Genomic DNA, 22910 nt, shown 5'->3' on the forward strand with positions numbered 1-22910 from the left:
GAGAGCTTTACAGCAAGTTACATGGGGATAGAAAACATTAGACCCAAGCTGTCCCGTTCACATGAATGGAAAAGGTGTCTGGCATGCTCAGTGACCTTTGTAGAAGTCATTCTAGAGGTAAGGGAAGGATCAGGGGTGTAGCTATAGAGGTAGCAGTCGCACCGTGCTAAGGGGCCGCAAAGCATATCAGCCCCATAAGAGAGCAGTACAATAATTGGCATATGGGGCCCTGTTGCAGATTTTGCTACAAGCTATGTCTCTGGGGAGGATGATCTGCAAGGAACAGCTATTGTGTGTACCTCTGTTAGCTATACACTGGTGTCAATGTTCACTGTACTCCAGTTTGTAAAGATAAGGAGGGCATTGCTGGGAAATGATCTGTGCAGAACAGTCTCAGTTTAGTTTTAGCCCTAGTGGCCAGAATGGAAACTGCAAGATTTCAGGATTATTTTAAAGAGTACCTATCATCACACCATATTTTCTAAACTAACTCAGATGATATTCCCTAATTACTCCTAACACCCCTCCTGCCCTTAATTTTTTTTCCAGAGCTTTAAAAAGCTCTGCATCATACCTTTCCCCTTGTTCACATTGTGTGAGCTCCCAGAAGGAGAAAGTGGGCGTTCCCCAGCAGGCATGACATCACTGAAGCCTGCGAGAGCTGTTCCTCACTATGCCCAACACACACTTCCTGAGTTTGGTCTCCTGCCAGGCCCGGGAGGAGACCAAACTAACTGTTTGAAAGAACAGAGCCACCTAGTGGCCATTTTTTCAATCACATTTAAAGCAAATTAAGGTTAAGAATGTTAACAGCATGTAACTAGCTAGGTGTCTTACAATTACATAAGTAACAATATATTAAAAGTTTTGTTTGGAAACAGGTACTCTTTAAAATATAGAGAGTAAAAATTTAAACTTGGAAAACAAATATAATAATAATAAAATGGTTAACAAAATATAATAATTAAATGGTTAACATAAAAACTCTAAATTTAGCAACACACTTACTATTCCCCCTATTCGTCATTCCCATCTCCCTCATATAGTGTACTTACCCTGACTGCTTTTAAAGTGGAGTCTTCAGTAACTCCACATAATGATAATGTATAGAAATAGAGTTCCTTGCCATAATATGTTTAATATAATTTATTGAAATGCCATAAAATGTCATCCAGACATAAAAATGACATACTGTCTATACAGATAGCATTTGAAAGCTGGTGCCTATTACTTTTATTTTTCATATTCATTTAAGTGAGATATGCATGATTTTAGCCCAAAACCACATTTTCTTTCTTTGTAATTATTATAACTGAGAGAAGTAGTTTATCCACTACATAGTATTTTACAATTCCTTAGTAATATTTTTTCCAGGACTTGATATAATATTATGCACATTACTCTGCCATAGACATCAGGTAGTGAAAAGGACTTTTTCTGTGCATAGTATATATGATAAGCTTATTCTTAGGCAATAAAAAATGAGTTTATTTGAGGACAGCACACTGCTCCATGACAGCCATGCTAAACTGGATTGTATCTTTTCGCTGTGAAAATATTCATATTGTCAAAGGTTGCAAAAAATAAAAATAATAATACTATGTGGTTTTATTCATGTATATGTATTAATTAGAATTATTTATTGAAATAAATAGTTTGAGTGTCTGCGCTAACAATGATATTACTAATGGTGTTTTTTTTTTTTTTTTTTTTTAAAGTAAGATAATTTAATTACTAGTAGTGCCAAATTGGTGATGGTAATATATGTTTTTGGATACAATGCTGATATTTATTAGTGAATACTGTCTATTGATGTTTACTTTTTAACAATATATACCGTACTTTGGTTATACTATAAGTTGTTCCACTTACGGTATTGATGTCAAGGTCTGGTTGACGGTACATTTGGACATCAGTTTCAATGGAGTCTTTGTGCTGTTATCTTGTGGTGGGTGCTGAAAGACAGCATCGGCTGGTGGTGTCTACAACCGGCAGTTCTGCTGCGAAATTGATAATGACCCGGCTAACCTTAGGCTGATAGTGATGTCACTACAGTTTCCAGTGTGGATCAATTCTAACGTGTTTCGGAAATTAGCGATTTCCTACCTCAGAGATTATAAAATTATTTATTATTTTTTTTGTTCATTTATAAAGTATATGTAATTCATATTTTGTAATTACTAAGCTATATTTCATATCTTACTAAATACTTGTGTTTGTTCCATTTGTAATGCTTTATTTGTATTATATTTTTACTATACACTTATTTAACCCCTAGATGACGCAGAGTAAACCTGTTAGCCCTGTCTTCCTGCAATTTGGGGCACCAGACCGTAGACATACGTCCTGAGTCTCATGTTTGCCAGGAGTTGCTCTTGATTCATAAATAGTCCCCTGTGAGGACTTAAAAAGTGTAAAAAAAAGTTTCGAAAATAAGCCCCTCCTCCAATGAAAAACAAATCTACATACCCTTTTCACATATGACAAAAAAATAAAAAATAATAAATGTATGGTATTTATTGGCATATAACACACACTGGTATAAAAAAACATTCTCATTTGAACATGGGAATTTGAGTAAAAATAAATAAATAAATAAATAAATGTAAAATAGGTGACTTGGAAGCTCTGAACTGAATGCCACATCATTCTATCAACTCTTATTACCCCATTTGCCACATCATTCACCCCTGCTCCTCAGTCTGCCACATCATTCCTCCCCTTTTATCAGTCCCTGTGCCACAGCATTTCCCCCCTCTGATCCCCATGTGCCTCAACATTCCCCCCCCCCTCTGATCCCCCTGTGCCTCATCATTTCCCTCTCTGACCCCCCTGTGTCTCATAATTTCCCCCTCTGATCCCCCTGTGTCTCATAATTTCCCCCTCTGATCCCCCTGTGTCTCATCATTTCCCTCCTCTGATCCCCCTGTGTCTCATCGTTTGCCCCCTCTGATCCCCCTGTGTCTAATTTCCCCCCCTCTGATCTCCCTGTGTCTCATCATGTCCCCCCTCTGATCCCCCTGTGTCTAATAATTTGCCCCCTCTGATCCCCCTGTGCCTCATCATTTCCCCCCTCTGATCCCCCTGTGCCTCATCATTTCCCCCTCTGATCCCCCTGTGCCTCATCATTTCCCCCCTCTGATCCCCCTGTGTCTCATCATTCCCCCCTGATCCCCCTGTGTCTCATCATTTCCCCCCTCTGATCCCCCTGTGTCTCATCATTTCCCCTCTCTGATCCCTCTGTGTCTAATCATTTGCCCCCTCTGATCCTCCCGTGTCTCATCATTTCCCTTCTCTGATCCCCCTGTGTCTCATCATTTCCCCCCTCTGATGCCCCTGTGTCTCATCATTTCCCCTCTCTGATCCCCCTGTGTCTAATCATTTGCCCCCTCTGATCCTCCCGTGTCTCATTATTTCCCTTCTCTGATCCCCCTGTGTCTCATCATTTCCCCCCCTCTGATCCCCCTGTGTCTAATCATTTCCCCACTCTGATTCCCCCTTTGCCTCATCACAAGGGTTTCCTTAGTTCAGGTGTTGCATCTGGGCCCACCGCAGTCACCGCTGGTCATAGTTCTAAAGTGGCTGCAGCAGGGCTGCTGATCTTGCACAAGCAGCCGGTGATGTGAAGAAAATAGTGGCCCTGTAGCCGAATGTGACCCAAGCTGTGATTGGTTAAGGTGCATGCACACCCTTGCCTACAGGGACATAGTTTTCTTCTTTAGGCTAGGATTCCACTTGTTTTTTTTTTTTGGGAGGGAAAAATGCCAAGAAAAATGCCAATTCTGCCGCATGGTGTTTTTTCGGGCAAAAAATGCTGTGGCCAGATGTTAGCTGTAAATCAATGAGAAATCGCAAACATTCTTTTTCCACTTGGTGTTTTTCAGTTAGGTTTTTTTTTTTTAATCCTTTTGGCTTTTGTTCACTCTTTTTTGGCATTTTTCAGCACCTTGGCGGTTTTGCTAAATCGCAGCATGTTGAGCTTATGGCTATTTTTCCCTGAAATTGTGGAGTTTTTCTCCCATAGAAGTCTATGGGAGTTTAAAAACGCCAAGAAAAACACCATGTGGGTTTTAACTTTGTCATTTTTGCAGGCGGTTTTTATTCTCATTTGGACTTTAGCAATCCAAAAAAGTGATGGAGATACCTTTTTTAATTAAATTTTGTAGGGTACCATTAAAAGAATATATAAAAAAAGATACATTAGTGATGGAAAAAATAGTATTTAATGAAATTTATCTATTTTATAACAAAATTTTTATAAAATTTTAAACAAATCAATTTATGTGTGCAGGCAGGGCACTGAAAATATAGCCGATAATGATAAAAATGTAGTGTGTGCGTGTGTTTTCACTTTTTCGTGTATTTTTTAGTTGGTACTACTACTCCCAGCATGGAACACACACTGTTCCATGATGGGAGTAGTAGTACCTGTACTAATTGACAGATCGCCCGGGTTCCATTGAGATCCTTCTGTATAATTTATAGATGCGGCTGGCCGCTCTTCTATTGTCCCCTGCACTGCCGTATATATACACCTATTCCTATTTCCCGCAGAGTTGTGATTGGCCAGATGGTTTCATCCAATCACAACTCTCTGTGGGAAATGTGTAATACATATGCCACATCTATACATTATACAGGAGGATCACAGCGGGTGTCAGGAGTGACATTCGCTGTGATCTTTCCTTAACTGGAGGTACTACAGCTCCCAACATGGAACAGAGTGTGCTCCATGATGGGAGTAGTGGTATCTGCAGTTAAGGACAGATCACAGCGGGTATCACTCCTGACATTCGCTGTGATCGTCCTATCTATTGCAGAGATGCAGAGCGGCTTTCTCCTGCGCTCTCTATACTCTGGCCAGTGACGTGAATAGAACATCACAGCTGAGAGCTGTGATTGGCTGCAACCATCCGGCCAATCCCCACTCTGGGCGGAAAATATGAATGAGTGATGTTCTATTCACATGACTGGCCGGCCGGAGTATAGTGCAGAGATTTGAGGGCTGTGTAGAGCCGCTCCACATCTTTGCTATATTATGGACGATCGCATCAAATGTCAGGACTGACACCCGGGGCGATATGTCAATTAGTACATGTACTACTACTTCCATCATGGAACAGTCTGTTCCATGCTGGGAGTAGTAGTACTACCTAAAAAAAAATAAAAAAATTGTGAAAAAAAGCGAAAAACACACACACTATTAAAAATTAATTAAAAGTTCATATAAAAAAAAATGTCCTTAAATACATTTTTTCTGTTCCCTACTGCATCCTTTTTTTTTTTTTTTTTGGTACCCAACACATTTTGGAAAAAAACGCCAAAGGGGCCAATGCACTTTCAACTCAAATGCAAAAATGACAGAAAAAATACCAGAAAAAATGTCAGACACAGGAAATTGCACTGGTGGTTTTTCTGGCGTTTTTTTGGTGTGAAAAAAAGTTGGAAAAAAAAAAGCAAGTGGGATCCTAGCCTTACAGCTGGACACAGTTTTTGGCATCCCCATACCCTCTCACTCCATCCTCACTACCCTGTTGTTTACATAAGACAAACTTTGTAAAGAAGAAAACTGTCCCTGTAGCGGAGAGTGTTCAGAGGGTGTGTGTGCACCTGAGCCAATCACAACCCGGGTCCCATTCGGCTACAGGGGCTCTGTTTTCTACACATCGCCGGTGCTGCGGCCACTTTAAATCAATGACCAGCAGATTTTTTGCTGCACAACACGCAATTAGGGTTTTTGCCTTATATTTTATTTTTAAAAGTGTGTGTTATATGCCAATAAATACGGTATTTGAAATCACCAAGTAATGTGATTTGAAATCACATTAAAATGAAAGGTATGATTACAAAGTTCAATTGGTCTCACACAAAAACAAGCTGTTATATAGGTCTGTGGATAGAAAAATAAAAGAGTTATGGCTCTTAAAAAGCCAGGAGGAATAAACGAAAATGCAAAAATGGCCAAATGGCCAAAATAGGCTGTGTCTTTAATTATGAATTTGTATTATTTTTATTTTTTATAAATGTACTTAGAATGATTCATTTTTTATTAATTTAGATTTGTTTACATTTGGATAATCAGTTAATATTTATTTATCACTGACACAGTATTTCAAGCTGTCAAGTCAACACCAACTTGGCAACAAGGAATTTTGACTTTTGCAATGACTTTACCCACTCCATCCCATAGTCTGAGTTTATATCTAATATAAAGCAACCTATGTGCTCCTGTTGATAAGATTATATTGTGTTTCTTCTTCTCTTATTTTTTTCACTGTTTTGATTTCTGTTTACAGCTTTCTGGCTCAGGTTGTCTTATGTAACTATCAGTCATCCTGCTTTGTATGCCAAAATGCAATGTAGTGTGATTTTGTTTCTTTGGCTTCTGTCTCGGAGTGGCATGTGCCAATGTATTTTTCCTCCTTCCTGTTTTTCTTCTCATTTCCTTTCTCTAGATCTGTTATTGTTAACCTTCTGTTCCTGCTTCTTCTGAGTTGCCTCTTTAATTTTGTCTTGCTTTATTTAATATATCTCCTTTACAAACATTTAAACTTAACACGCTTTCACTTGTTACCTTACCGGTAACTAGAGATGAGGGAATCGAATCTGCCCAAGTCAAGTTCGTTCCGAATTTCATGAAAAATTTGATTTAGACTAAATCTGAACTTTGACTCAATTTGAATTAACAAATTTCTTCATTAGCGACACCCCATGCGTTTGCCCTGTATAATGTATGGATGTGAGTGGCTTTCTCATGCGCTCGCATCTCTGCAATAGATAGGATGATCACAGCAGATGTCAGGAGTGACACTTGCTGTGTTCTGTCCTCAAATGCAGGTACTTCTGCTCCCAACATGGAGCACAGAGTGCAGGGAGCTGTAGTACCTGCATTAATAGACAGATCGCAGCAGGTGTTACTTCTGACACCCGATGATATTGTCCTGTACAATGTACTAGCTGAGTACCCGGCGTTGCCCGGTTTTTCCTTCCTAATCCTTGTTGGGGAGGAAAATCAACAAAGGAGGAAGCTTTTGACTTCATATCCCGTCCTCATATATTGTTGTCATATCTCAACCTCATATCCCATCCTCATATCCCGCCCTAATATCCTGATCTCCTATGTCGACCTCATTTCCTGACCTCCTATCTCGACCTCATTTCCGTCCTCCTAACTCGACCTCATATCTCGTCCTCATATTCCGACCTTATGTCCCGACTTCATATCCCATCCTCACATCCCCTCCTCACATCCTTTCCTCACATCCCGTCCTCCTATCTCTACCTCATATCTTGATCTCATATGCCATCCTCCTATCCCGTCCTCATATCCCAACCTCCTATCTCAACCTCATATCCTGTCCTCCTATCTCGACCTCATATCCTGTTCTCATATCTCGACCTCCTATCCCGACCCCCTATCCCGTCCTCCTATCTTGACCTCATATCCTGTCCTCATATCCCATCCTCATATCTTGACCTCCTATCCCCACCTCCTATCCTGTCCTCATATTCCGTCCTTATATCTCAACCTCATATCCAATCCTCATATCCTGTCCTCATATCCCAATCTCCTATCTCAACCTCATTTCCCACCTTCCTATGTTGACCTCATATCCCATCCTCATATCCCGACCTCATATCCCGACCACATATCCCGACCTCATATCCCATCCTCACATCCCGCCTTCATATCCCGACCTCATATTCTGTCCTTATATCCCATCCTCATATCCCGTCCTCATATGCCATCCTCCTATCCCGACCTCATATGCCGTCCTTATATCCCATCATATCCTGTCCTCAGGTGGGATTGATTTTTGATCCTGTCCTCATATCCCGTCCTTACATCCCGCCTTCATATCCTGACCTCATATACCGTCCTTACATCCCGTGCTCCTATCCCAACCTCCTATTTTGACCTATCCCGACCTCCTATTTTGACCTCATATCCCGTCCTCATATCCTGACCTCCTATCCTGTTCTCCTATTTCGACCTCCTATCCTGACCTCATATTCCGTCATCATATCTCAACCTCATATCCCGTCCTCATATCCCGATCTCCTATCTCGACCTCATTTCCCGACCTCCTATCTCAACCTAATTTCCTGTCCTCCTATCTCGACCTCATATCCCATCCTCATATCCTGACCCTATGTCCCGACCTCACATCCCCTCCTCACATCCCGTCCTCCTATCTCAACCTCATATCTTGACCTCATATGCCGTCCTCCTATCCCGTCCTCATTTGCTGACCTCCTATCTCGACCTCATATCCTGTCCTCCCATCCCGACCTCCTATCCCGTATTCCTATCTCACCCTCAAATCCTGTCCTCATATCCCATCCTCATATCTCGACCTCCTATCCCAACCTCCTATCCCATCCTCATATCTCAACCTCATATCCCAACCTCCTATCTCAAACTAATTTCCTGTCCTCCTATCTAGACCTCATATCCCGTGCTCATATTCCGACCTCAAATCCCGTCCTCATATCCCGTCCTCACATCCCGCCTTCATATCCCGACCTCATATACCGTCCTTATATCCCATCCTCATATCCTGTCCTCATATCCCGACCTCATATGCCGTCCCAACTTCATATCCTGTCCTCAGGTGGGACTAATTTGTGGTGAAGATATTGTAAGCTGAAAATAGAAAGGGACATGGCTTTATGGGACTGGGCGTGATTTTCAAGCCAGACCGATGCACAAAAAGGGTAGATAATAAAATGGGTGGGGCTTAAAATGTGGGCATGTCTTTGTTAGATGGGGTGTGGCTTGCAAGTCGGATTGACACATTCACCAGGAGATGCAGAGCGGAGCTTGTGGAGTACGGTACTGGAAGTCCCATATACTTGCATGGGACTTGAAACAAAAACACATCTTTTATGTAAGGGTGTAGTTAAGGGTTAATTTCACTATCATATATTTTTATTTGACATATAAGTAATATGTATACCAGAAATATCTTCAGCCGTACGGAAGTTATGTGAGAACATACATTTCCCATTGATTTGCATGGGACTTTAAACAAAAACCCTGACCCTCAAAAATGGGGGTAGTTAAGGGTTAAATTAACTATACTATATTTTAAGTGGACATATAAGTAACATGTGACCAAGTATTATCGAAATATCTCCAGCCGTTTGGAAGTTATGGAGTAACATATATTTTCCATAGACCTGTATGGGACTTTAAACAAAAACCCGACCCTGGCAAATGGGGGTGAGTAAGGGTTAAATTACCTATTCTATGTTTGTTGTTGACATATAAGTAACATGTGTACCAAGTTTCATGTTAATATATTTAGCAGTTTGGACGTGATGCTGGAATATACACGCACACACACACACACATTGAGTTTTCTATATATAGATAGATGTGGGCAGCCGGACGCTCTTCTCTGGTCCCACTGTATAAGTATATGCCATATATACGAATTATTCATATTTCCCGCAGAGAGCTGTGAGTGGTTGGAACCATCTGGCCAATCACAGCTCTCTGTGGGAAATTTGAATGAGTAATGTGAATTCTATTCACATCAAGGGCCGGCCGGAGTATAGTGCAGAGATGCGAGCGCAGGAGAAAGCCGCTTCATCACTGCAATAGAAAGGACAATCGCATTGGGTATCAGGAGTGACACCTGCTGTGATCTGTCTATTAGTACAGGTACTACAGCTCCCATCATGGAACAGTCTGTTCCATGCTGGGAGTAGTAGTATTACCTAAAATATTTATAATATAGAGAAACAAAATATTAAAATATATTACTAACAATTAAAAAAATTATAAAAATATATTATTTTTACATTTAAATGGCCCCTTTCTCCATTTTTTTTGGTGACTATATAATTTTATATACACCCTAGTATGAAGTCTACATTTTAGGCTGCTTTCACACCATGAGTATTCATCTGTTATTAACCCCTTAAGCACCAAGCCCATTTTCACCTTAAGAACCAGAGTGTTTTTTGCACATCTGACCACTGTCACTTTAAATATTAATAACTCTTAGATGCTTTTACTTTTCATTCTGATTCTAAGATAGTTTTTTCATGACATATTCTACTTTATGTTAGTGGTACATTTTCGTCGATACTTGCATCATTTCTGATGAAAATATTGAAAATGTAGCATTTTTCTAACTTTGAAGCTCTCTGCTTGTAAGGAAAATAGACATTCCAAATAAATTATATATTGATTCACATATACAATATGTCTACTTTATGTTGTCATCATAAAGTTGACATGTTTTTACTTTTGGAAGACATCAGAGGGCTTAAAAATTCATCAGCAATTTTCAAATTTTTCACAAAATTTTCTATATCGGAAATTTTCAGGGACCAGTTCAGTTTTGAAGTGAATTTGAAGGGCCGTCATATTAGAAATACCCCATAAATGACCCTTTATAGAAACTGCACCCTCAAAGTATTCAAAATGACATTCAGAAAGTTTGTTAACTATTTAGGTGTTTCACAGGAATAGCAGCAAAGTGAAGGACAAAATTCAAAATCTTCATTTTTTACACTCGCATTTTCTTGTAGACCCAGTTTTTGAATTTTTACAAGGGATAATAGGAGAAAAAGTGCCCCAAAATCTGTAACCCAATTTCTCTCGAGTAAGGAAATATCTCATATGTGTATGTGAGGTGTTTGGCGGGCGCAGTAGAGGACTCAGAAGGGAAGGAGCGACAATGGGATTTTGGAAAGTGAATTTTGCTGAAATGGTATTTGGGGGGCATGTTGCATTTAGGAAACCCCTATTGTGCCAGAACAGACAAAAAAAAAAAAAACACATGGCATACTATTTTGGAAACTAGACGCCTCAAGGCACGTAACAAGTGGTCCAGTGAGCCTTAACACTCCACTGGTGTTTAATGACTTTTTGTTAATATCGGATGTGTAAATGTAATTTTTTTTTCCACTAAAGTGCAGTTTTTCCCCAAATTTACAATTTTTACAAATGGTAATGGGAGAAAATGCCCCCCAAAATTTGTAACCCTATCTCTTATGAGTATAGAAATACCCCATGTTAGGACGTAAAATGCTCTGTGGGCGAACTACTCAGAAGAGAAGGAGTCACCCCTATGGTTCCAGAACAGCAAAAAAACTAAAAAAAACAAATGGCATACTATTTTGGAAACTACTCCCCACAAGGCACATAACAAAGGGTACATTGAGCCTTAACTCCCCACAGGTGTTTGACGACTTTTTGTTAAAGTCACATGTGTAAGTGAAAAAAAAAATTCTCTAAAATGCTGGTTTTCCCCAAATTTTACATTTTTACAAGGGGTAATAGGAGAAAATTCCCCCCACAATGTGTAACCCCATTTCTTCTGAGTATGGAACTACCCCATGTGTGGACGTCAAGTGCTGGCATACTACAATGCTCAGAAGAGAAGGACCATTGAATTTTTGGAGAGAGAATTTGTTTGGAATGGAAGTCAGGGGCCATGTGCATTTACAAAGCCCCCTCTGGTGCCAGAACAGTGGACCCCCCAACATGGGACCTCATTTTGGAAACATGATTAGACACACAGGTATAGGGCGCAACTCCAGCTGACACGCCGGCAACAGGATTTTAGGTGAGTATACACATGAATGTTCTGACTCACGGTTTAGTAGAAAGTTTCTTTCTTGTTTATTCAAGTATATTCGGGTATTGTCTCGCAGGACATCAGGTTAGCAGCATAATATGCAAGCAGCAAAGGTGGATACAAGCTCCGTGCTCCCTTCAGTCATGGCCCAACGTTTCAGGGGCAAGCCCCCTTAGTCATGCACCAAGGGGGCTTGCCCCTGAAACCAGAAGTCCATGCTGTCTTGTCACACTGTGCATCTTAAATTAGTCCTAGATTCCCAGGAAGGCCGCAATGACCAGGGGGGTAATGAATGTGGTCGTAGAGGGTGTCACTGTTATCATCACGTCAATGGGAGGGCAGAGACCCTAATAACCATTGGAAGCCATACAGCTGGGTTTATTTTCAGGAAGGAACCTAGAGCTACAGCTCCATCAGCCCCTACCTTAATTAAGTCCTGCCTCTCATTTGTCATACAGCAGCACAGTGCTAGCACAAAGATACAGATAAAACATGAAATGCTATATTGCTACAGTTAAAAAAAATTAAGAATTGAGGTGCTTTGCTCACCATTTGGTCAAATAGTTTGGACCATGCTAGCAGTGTGCTGCTGTATTCTCCTGTTTGTGTATATTTAGCCTAGCAGTGTGCACCTGTATGCCGGGTCCATGCAATAGTTTGGTATTAGTATGTGCTGGCCAACCTATCCTTTTTTGTGTTATACATATGGGGGAGTGGCTACCTCCATGTTGGTTCCTGCACCCCACCTATCTTGTAAGGTGCTGGATGTTCCAGACCTTACAAGCCTGGTAACTGATTGCACAGAGGCACATTCACAGTGTAGGGTCTGTCCCAATGAGGTCACCTTATCGTGGTGGGATGGCCCAAACCATTTGGCCAAATGGTGAGCAAAGCAACTCAATTTTTCATTGTAGCATTTCATGTTTTATCTGTATCTTTGTGCTAGCATTGTGCTGCTGTATTCTCCTGTTTTTGCATTTAAATTATCATCTATCTTTTTGTCTATTGGAACTAAGCCCATTATTAGAATGCACTCTTGCCAAGTGATCTAAATGTCCATCTATCTATCTATCTATCTATCTATCTGTCATCTATCTATTTTCAAAACATTTTAAAGACAATCACCCACTGGTATAAAAGCATAAAAGTCAAAGCATCAATGTTATATTTAACCCCTTAAGGACTCAGCCCATTTGGGCCTTAAGCACTCAGACAATTTTATTATTACATTTTCATTTTTTCCTCCTCGCCTAATATTTACGCACGTGGCGATACCAAATATGTATATAAAATATATTTTTTTACACTTTTTAGGGGTGAAATAGGGAAAATGGGACAATTTATGTTTTTATTGGGGGAGGGGGGTTTTCAATTTTTTAAAAACTTTTTTTACTTTTATTTTTACACTTTAATAGTCCCCATAGGGGACTATTTATAGCAATCATTTGATTGCTAATACTGTTCAGTACTATGCATAGGACATAGCACTGATCAGTATTATCGGTCATCTTCTGCCCTGGTCTGCTCGATCGCAGACCAGAGCAGAAGACCCGTGGAAGGCAGCGGAGGCAGGTGAGGGGACCTCCGGCTGCCATGCTGGATAATCGGATCACCGCTGCAGCGCTGTGGGCGATCTGATTATCCATTCAAAGTACCGCACTGCCGCAGATACCGTGATCTGTATTGATCACGGCATCTGAGGGTTTACTGGCGGACATCCGCGCGATCGAGGACGTCCACCATTACCGGCGGGTCCCTGGCTGCTATAAGCAGCTGGGACCTGACGCCCATGACCCGAGCATCGCTCCGATGCTTGTGGTTATGTATAGGACGTAAATGTATGTCCTGGTGCGTTAAGTACCAGCTCACCAGGCACTGCCACTAACATTTTAGGACTTTCTTTTATATATGTATCTTAAAATATTATGGCTTTTACCTTGTATTTGGCGATTATATTTGTGGCTACTTGATGTCCTTATACAAGATAATTTGATATTCAGTTTCACAGCATATCTTCATGGTCAGTGAAGCAGGCACTGAAAGACACAGAGTCTGGAAGTAAAATATGACACAGCTTGCTCAGGGCCACACCCCCTGCTAGGGAGAGGAATGCAGGGGAAGTGAGACAGGCTACAGAGTAGATATATGGCCAGAACTAGAGTCTACACAGATAATAGTGACAGTAACATGATCCTAATTACAGTGTGAGTAACATTGTTGGGTATTTTTGCTATTTTCCTTGATGACAGGTAATAAAAAAATAAATTTAAAAAAATGACAACCGCATGTGATAAAGAACTTTTTGTGGACCTACTAGTATTTTGGTATCACAGCCTATTATAGGTCTAAGATTTTTCATAGCAATGGATTCTCTTTAACTTTATTTGATAGGTAATATTAACATAAAAACAAAAAAAGTGGTCTGAGAAAAGTTGAAGGTCATTGGTATTTTAATTGATCTGTTTTCAAGTCTCTACATATCTCACAATTTATTAAGCATTGTGTATTCCCTGTGCCCGCCTTGGAGCTTTCTGACTGATATAAATGTTAATGAATATTTGAATATGATTGTCCCCATAACAATAAACAATTATCTTTATCACCCTTTTCATCCTTGGAAAATTACCTTTGTGTTTCAACTAGTGATTTCTCAAACTTTTTATGAGATATCATTAAATATAAATCTCAAGACCCCATCTCTCTTTACTTATCTTATTTGTTTTACATTATAGGATTATGTTACTGGTATCTCTGCTTTATTATCTATCACTTATACTATATGTTTCATAATATGCAGTTACTGATGTAACTATAGTAAGGGCAACGTTTTCAGTCAAACCTGGAACTTAGTGCCTGAGGGAACCTAAAAGCTCCTCTGTTACATACATATTTATTTATGGTATATGTTCTGTGTTTTCACTGTTCTTTAGACTTCAGCTTTTACATCACTATGTGTATTTTTCTTCTTTTGCAATAACCCTCCTTAAAGGGGTACTCCAGTGTTTTTTTTTTTTTTTTTAAATCACCACATAGATTTGTAAATTACAGTTATTTAAAAATATTAATTCTTCCAGTACTTATCAGCTGCTTAATGCTCCACAGTTCTTTTCAGTCTGAACACAGTGCTCTCTGCTGACACCTGTGTCCATATCAGGAACAGTCCAGAGCAGGAGAGGTTTGCTATGGGGATTTTCTTGTACTCTGGACTGTTCCAGCACTGTGATCAGACAGAAAAGGATTTCAGAAAGAAATACAACTTCCTCTATAGTATACAGCAGCTGATAAGAACTGGAAGGATTACGATTTTTAAATAGAAGTAATTTACAAATCTGCTTAACTTTCTGGCACCAGTTGATTTAAAAAAAATATGTTTTCCACCAGAGAACCCCTTTAAGGACCAAGACCATTTTGGCTTTAGGGATCAGGCCAATTTTCTTTTTTTGCACTGTGTTTTTCCACCTCACCTTCTAAAAATCATAACGCCTTAAATTTTGCACCCACAGACCCATATAAGTGCTTGATATTTGTGTTACCAATTGCACTTTGTAATGACATCAATCATTTCATAACAAAATCTATGGCAAAACCCAAAAATTATATATTTGTCAAATTGAAACAAACAAAAAAACAAAAACGCCATTTTGTAATTTTTGGGGGCTTCCCTTTCTACACAGTGCACTTTTCCGTAAAAATGACGTCTTATTTCTGTAGGTCCATATGGTTACAAAGATACCCAATTTATATAGGTTTTATTTTATTTTACTACTATAATATAATTATAACTACATGCAATTAGCATACTTTAAAATTTCCATTTCTGACCCCTACAATTTTTTTTATTTTTCTGTACACAGGGCTAATTTTCTGCGTCATGGTCTGTAGTTTTTATTGGTACCAGTTTTTGATGGGACTTTTCAATCGCTTTTTATTAATGTTTTAATGGAATAGGAAGTTACCAAAAATGTGTAATCTTTTTAATTTTTTTTTTTTTACGTCATCAACCGTGCCGTTTAACTAGCCTTATATTTTAAAGTTCGGACAGTTATGCACGTGGTCGTACCACATATGATTATGTTTATTTTTATTACATTATTTTATTTTAAAAATGGGAAAAGAGGGGAGTGGTAATTCAAACTTTTATCAGGGAAGGGTTTCATTCACATTTATTAACTTTTTTTTTTACACAATTTTTCAGTCCCCATAGGGGACTATTACATGCAATCCTTGGATTACATACACTGTTTAATGCTATGCCATAGCATAGCTTTGATCATTATTATCGATGAGCTCCACTGAGCTACTGGGATAGTTTTTTTTTTTTTAGCATTTTAGACACTGCAATCAACTTTGATCTTGGCATCTAAAGGGCTAATTTTGGGCATCGGCCTGATCGGCGATGCCTGGCAATTACCATGGGTCCTGGCTGCTCATAGCATCTGGGACACACCGGATATGAAGCGTGCTCAGCTCGTGATCACCCTTCAAACTCCAGTAACGGGACCAGGGTTTATAGGTACTCCCTCGGTCCTTAAGGACCAGGACGCAAGGTCGTACCTATATGCCCTTTGTCCTTAACAGGTTAATAAAAAAGGATACATTATTGCGTGCAGTAACCTTTCTTTTTGACTTCATTGTTTGTTATCCATAAACTCTGACATAACTGTATATATTATGCCTTTTCTTTCACCTAGTTATGTGTATGATTGCCTTAACCTGAGATAACTGTGCTATTTATCCTTGTACTGTAACATTGCTGTGTGCCTTATCCTTATTCTGTGACATTACTGTGTTTTATAATACATATACAGTGATAACACTGAGTTTTATTATTCCTGTGCTGTGGCATCACTGTGTGCATTATACAGCACATGTTCTATGACACAATTATATTTTGTAATACAAAAACTGTGACATTACTGTGTTTATTATTCCTGTATCGTTGCATGCAATGTATTGTGTATGTTGACATCACTCTTTATTTTTTCTCTACTGGCTGTACTAGCACATAATAGCACAACAATTTCATAAATGTTGTTCTATGTATGTTACAATCCTTTCCTATATAGTCCTCAACCTGTGCCGAAGAGCAGGCATCTGTCACATAATCCCCTGCCCTTTAGTTATATTCAGATGACTCTGCTAACCCCACCCTCCAGAGATGAGATAAGTATTTTGACCTTGTCGTAGTCTGCAGAGAAAAGCTAAGAAGTGAGCTGGAATAAAAAAAGAAATGTCAATATATATTGTGTTCTCTAAGGATTCCCTTAAAGATGCTCTTTTTTAGTATTACTTGTTAATATTAATTCTATGTCTGCCCGCCATTAATATAGCCAGTGAGCTTCCATGATAGACCATGCTATTGAAAACCTTTAACTCTAATATAACTCAGCCCGTATAGTATTAGTCTTATAAAACACAGCAAATGTTTAAATGCAGGAATAAATAACATTCTGGCAGGTTACATTATGGCTTTAAGCTCAACAAACTGTATATAATGACAAAAAGGAAAACAAATGTACGTGCTTTGTGCTGCATGAGTAATTTTATTTTTCCTTTTATTGTGATTTACAAATGCTTATAAAGTAGGACATAACTTTTTCTTTTTTATCACTAAAACAAACGCTGTGTGTCTCAGTTCCACATTTTTTTTAATGTCGCTACATACATAGTAAATGATTTATGGTTATAAATTCATTTCTACATTCTCATTTATTATACAATGTCATTTTTTATCAATGTTGCACTTAATCATATCCTGTCTGCATATTAATGGTAACAAATATGATACCTGTGTGTTGAGCGAGCAGACAGGCGAGTATTGTATAGTAGTCCTTATGGTGAACGGTTGAATGATCAGATGACAATGAAACAGTGTGGCAAAGTCTTTTTTTTTTTATCATTTAGCATTTTGTCCTAAAGAAAGAAAGGAAATTACTTAAATCATGTTGAATACAATAGTTTTTGACTCATAGTTGGGGACATTTATGAAAGCATTTAGTAGGTTTTTTTCTTAAAATTGTCGCAAAAAAGTTGCATGTGCAACTTTTTGATTGTGCAGTGCCCTAAGAAAAAAAAAGAGACTTTCTTACAAAAGCAGAAAGTGATTTTTGACTTACAGTGTTCAGAGATTTATCAAGTGTGAAAGTCGCAAAAAAGTCGGATCTCACAAAAAAACCTACCAAATTTACTCCAGCTAAAACACGGAGTAGAAAAAGCCACTACCATAGCAAAAAAAGTAAAAATAAATGCTTACATGCAACAAATTTATCAACAGGCTGCAAATAGTTGATAAATAAGTCACACTTCAGCAAAAAAAATTGTAAGGAAAAATTTACCAAAATAAAGAATACATTAGCAAACATTGATAAATGTCCCCCATAGTGATTTCCTTTTTCTACAGCAAAGAGTCATGTTAATGTAAAGTATAAAAATAACTCTAATAATCATGTAATTATTTCATAATAATATCAACAACAAATAATAATAATAATGGTAATAATCATAATTAAAAGTAGCATGAAAAGTATGGTGGACTTCAAATTTATTTTTTTATTATTTATTTGGGGTCCCCACTATTTACCATACCCTGCCAGGTACAAAACCAAACAGCAGCAGCCTAGCATTACCAGGGTGATAAAGGCCATCTATTTTGGTTGTTGCCAGTAGAGATGAGCGAACTTACAGTAAATTTGATCTTCTCGGCTCGGCAGTTGATGACTCTCCTAGAGAAAGAGTCTCCTAGGACTGTATCCACCTTTTTCAGCCCACGGGAGCACCTGAAATCTGAACTAATTTATGCAGGATAAGTCATCAACTGCCGAGCCGAGAAGTTCGTGAAAAATCAAATTTACTGTAAGTTCGCTCATCTCTAGTTGCCAGCCTAATAATATCAGTCTGCTACCGCTCAGTCCTAGAATATCAATTATTTTATTTTTTTGGGTCTCTTTTTGGTGCTCTAGTCTTGGCATTAACCAGATCTTCCTGGGAACTTTGTGCAGGTGGATATTGGGGTAATAATATGGAGTTAACACTAGCTGTTTTACAGGCTAATGCTAAGCCCCAGCTTATTAATGGAAGTAGTCTTTTAGATGGCTATAGTCACAGTGAGTGGCCCTTCTGAGCCAGAGGTCAGCACTTTCTGTTGGGACCTCTAACGAATACTGGCTTTACCTCCCTCTCTTGGCCATGTTACACTGCGTCATGTTCCTTGTCCTGGTTGCTCAAGGTAGAAGAAAACTCTTGTGACTGTGCTAATGCTGGTAAGTTTGCTTGTTTACAGTGCCTCAGTCCATTTACTGCTATTAGACTCACTCCTTATTACCTACCAAACTGATTGTAGAAAATAAAGATGGAGAATGAAGACACCGTGAGTTCCTGTGCATACTTTAGCTAAAAAAAAAATAATCTGTTGTCTTTATTTTAAAGTTTACATGCAATTTCCTTTAAAAATGTCTCAGTTGCTGACAGTATTTGTAAAGAATATTTTTGTCTGCAATTTAATGTGCTTTCACTGTGAATTTAATGGAATTATATATTAGAATGCAACAAAGTTTCCTACTTTTTAATCTGTTCACCAAAAAAAATTCATGCTGCGTGCTCGGTTGTACAAACAAAATATTCTGACCCTCATGCATAAATATGCATCTAAACATTACAGTATGTGGTACCAACACATTGTAATTATATCAATAGCATCTGGATGACTGTAAAAATATGAATGGTTGAGAATTGCAGGGGAAAATAGATTATCTACTATATTGATGGATGTCTCGCCACATGGACTGCTCAATGTGCAAACACCTGTTGTTTATCGCTCTCAGTAGACATAAATAGATGGCTTGGAGTAAAAAACTAGTGTTTTCTAAACAAACTCAGAGGGTGTACACAACTAGAAGAAGCATATAAAATAGCTCTTACATAAGATTTGAGATTAGCGTCTATTTAATTTTTAAAATAGAAATGTATTTATACATTTAAAAAGGAAACTAATAAACATAAATAAATAGTGAAACTGCTTCAGTTTTACCTCTTATTGTCTCATTTAAATTTTCTTTAAATTTCCAAGCACAAATGATACCCCCCCCCCTTCACCAATCATTGATTCCCCCAATTCATTCAGGTATGCAGATGTGCCGTCCTTTCTGAACTCAATGGGGAGGATTTATTATTGTTGCCTTTGGTATGTGGGTTTTAAAGTCTCTTTTTTGCTTTAGTATTGCTTATGTGTGACATATTTATCATATTATCACAGTGGTCAGATAAATTTGCCTCACATAAAGCAAAAAAAAAAAATGACTTCAGAATACCATTTTGTAACATCACTTCCTCTCCTCTGAAAATGTTCTACTCTAAAGTCTCAGTTGTGAAAAAATGTGCGCTAACCACCAATTATCATCCCCATACCCACCGCCACAGGAGTACTGGGAAAAGATGGTGCGAACGGGCCTGGAGCTTCATAAATGGTGTTCTTGGGCCTAGACAGTAACAGGCTGGTGTTATATAGGCTGTTCCCAGCACCCCTGTGGTGGTGTGTACTGAGGTAGTAATTGGGGTTTAGCTCTAGCTACTTTTCTGGCTAATGCTAAGCCCCGACTTACTAATGGACTTAGTCAATAAGACAGCTTCCACTACCAGTCCTGTAAAGGAAATTTACAAAAAACAAAACAAAACACACAACATGTTTAGAAAACTTTTATTCCAAAAGAAAAACTTCCCCACAAGGTCATCAACATAGTCCAAAGCGTCTTAAGTAGTCCTCATACATGGATCTGAAATGCAAAGAAAAAAAAAACTTGAAAAATAGGTTATTACATTTAAGGAGCTCTTAAACCAGGGTTTCTAAACAGGGAGCCTCCAACTGTTGCAAAACTACAACCCTCATTATTCCCAGAAAGCTTTTGGATGTCTGGAAATGATGGGAGTTGTAAAGTGTAAATTAACAACAGCTGGAGGCTCCCTGTTCTCAAACTACAATTCCCAGACAGCTAAAGACTATCTGGGAATGATGGAAGTTGTTGTTTAGTAACAGATGGAGGCTTGCTGTTCCTAAGCTACAACTCCCATCATCCCCAGACAGCCAAAGGCTACCTGGGAATGATGGGAGTTGGTTTAGCGACAGCTGGCCTCCAGTTTATCAACAGCTGGAGGCTCACTGTTGGTAAACTACAAGTGTAGATTAGCAACAGCTGGAGTCTGTCTGGGAATGATGGGAGTTGTGGTTTAGCAACAGCTGGAGGCTTGCTGCTGCTAAAATGCAAGCTGGGGAAGCAGGCAGCATTGTGCCGTGCTCCCTGGCCGGCCGACTTCCCAGGCAATCAAAGCTCCCAGCTGGCACTGTGATATATAAAAAGAAGCCCAGGCTGGCATTACTTTGCATCCACCTGGGACTCTCGCATCTGGGCCTGGGGATGTGCAGGAGCCGTCTCTGTTGTCCCTCAGCACTGTGGTACTACTACTCACATGATTTCCCCAAATATATTTAGTGATACATGAGGTTACCAGCTGTTCACCGCAACATAATCTCCAGACTCTCTTTCACTAAGTGTATACACTGTGTTTGTCTATGTGTCGCAGCAAGTGAGATGAAGGATTTGAATGCTCTGATAGCATGCCCTGCTATTGTGTTGAATTGGTTACATGAAAACAGAAATTCTTAACTAAGCATATGACACATCTCTAAGTGGTAATCGTCAGATGTGAAAATGTCTAAGCTAACATATCACGTTATTTATCCCACTTTGTAATTGTTATTTAAAAAAAATATAAATAAAAATACCAAAAACCAAGTTGGTTTCTCATGAAGGGAAATATGTATTTTTCTCTGATAAGATATATTATATATATTAGAAAGTTTCTTAGATTTGTTGAAACAGTTCATGCAGAGGTTAGTCCCTGATGACAGGCTCAGTTTCATGCTTCATAGTTCCTGAACACCACCCTATAAGTACTGCTGATATCACCAATGAGTTAAAAGCATTTGAGAGCTTTGAAATTGAATGTGACAATGTAAAAACTTTAAAGAACAGTTAAATGATAACACCATTTACCAATGCCAAGGTTTCCATTTTGCCAGTCTTCCAACTTTAAAATTAGATAGTCTTTATTCTTCCCATGATGCATCTAAACTGTGGCCAATTTCAGTAAGTTCATAACCATTTCACATACAGTAGTTCCCAATCATTGCTGTCTTCAGAAATCCAGATGGCTGCCAGGTATGATTTTCTGTTGATATTAAAGACCCATCTGTAAATTCCTGCTTCACACAGAATGTCATTTTATTCATTGTTTAAAGTATATCCAGAGAAGATCATCTTAAGAACTCAACTGAGATGTTCAACTATATATCAAGATTAATGAGGTGGCCTTAGTGTCCCTGTCCAGATGACCCCACATATCTCACAGCTGGGGCACAATGTTTCTAAATGTACTTTATCCTTGAAAAAAAATCCTTGTGAGAGTATGACTTTAATATTCCTATTTACCCTTGCATTCCAGGAAAGCCAAGAAACATGTTTTCCTAAACTTTACAAGAAAATGGAAAGTGACAGTATATTCTACACTATGTACGGTATAAATATTGAATAATTGAATAAATACACTGTATGGTAAGGTTTTTCTGCTGTTGTTCCTCAGGAAAAAAAACATGTTGATTTGAAAAGTTCTGGTTATTAAAAAAAACTATCCAGAATGAGGAATTTCCCATCACCACCAGTAAATTAACCTTCCCTATCATGGTATTTGAAAATAGGATTCCAAAATTACACAACTTTTTCCCAGCCTTCATAGTACAGACATGTCTTGTCTTACCTTTCCACTTCACTCAATACATCCTGACATGTAACAGATTGGCATCAGCCAATAAAGGCTAACCCTCACTCTAACCCCCACATTCAACATTGAGTCGTTTCATGTGTTTTTACTCCTCACCTTTGCCTCCTAACTTTTTGGGGCTCTGCCCTCACATAGCCACCTATGGCTCCAGTCCTGGATCTTTTAGATACATAGCAATGCCTATCCTATCCACATCATCTCTTTCTTTTTCAACAGATACAGTGATTACCCCCACCCTCTCTAAATGGCCCAGCCTATCGAATACTAAAAGCTTCAGTTTTCAAACATTATGCTCAACATCAATGAAATACATAGACACTTGTAATTTAACCCTTTCTGTCGGTAGATATATGTTGGTTGATTCTTTGTTTTACCCATATGATAGTGTGTATAGTCAAAAACGAATCAAGTGCTGATGTGATTCAGATAATTTTGTGACTGGCTATAATATATATATATATATATATATATATATATATATAT

Source organism: Hyla sarda, chromosome 6 (assembly GCF_029499605.1).
Source record: "Hyla sarda isolate aHylSar1 chromosome 6, aHylSar1.hap1, whole genome shotgun sequence".
Lineage (NCBI taxonomy): Eukaryota > Metazoa > Chordata > Amphibia > Anura > Hylidae > Hyla > Hyla sarda.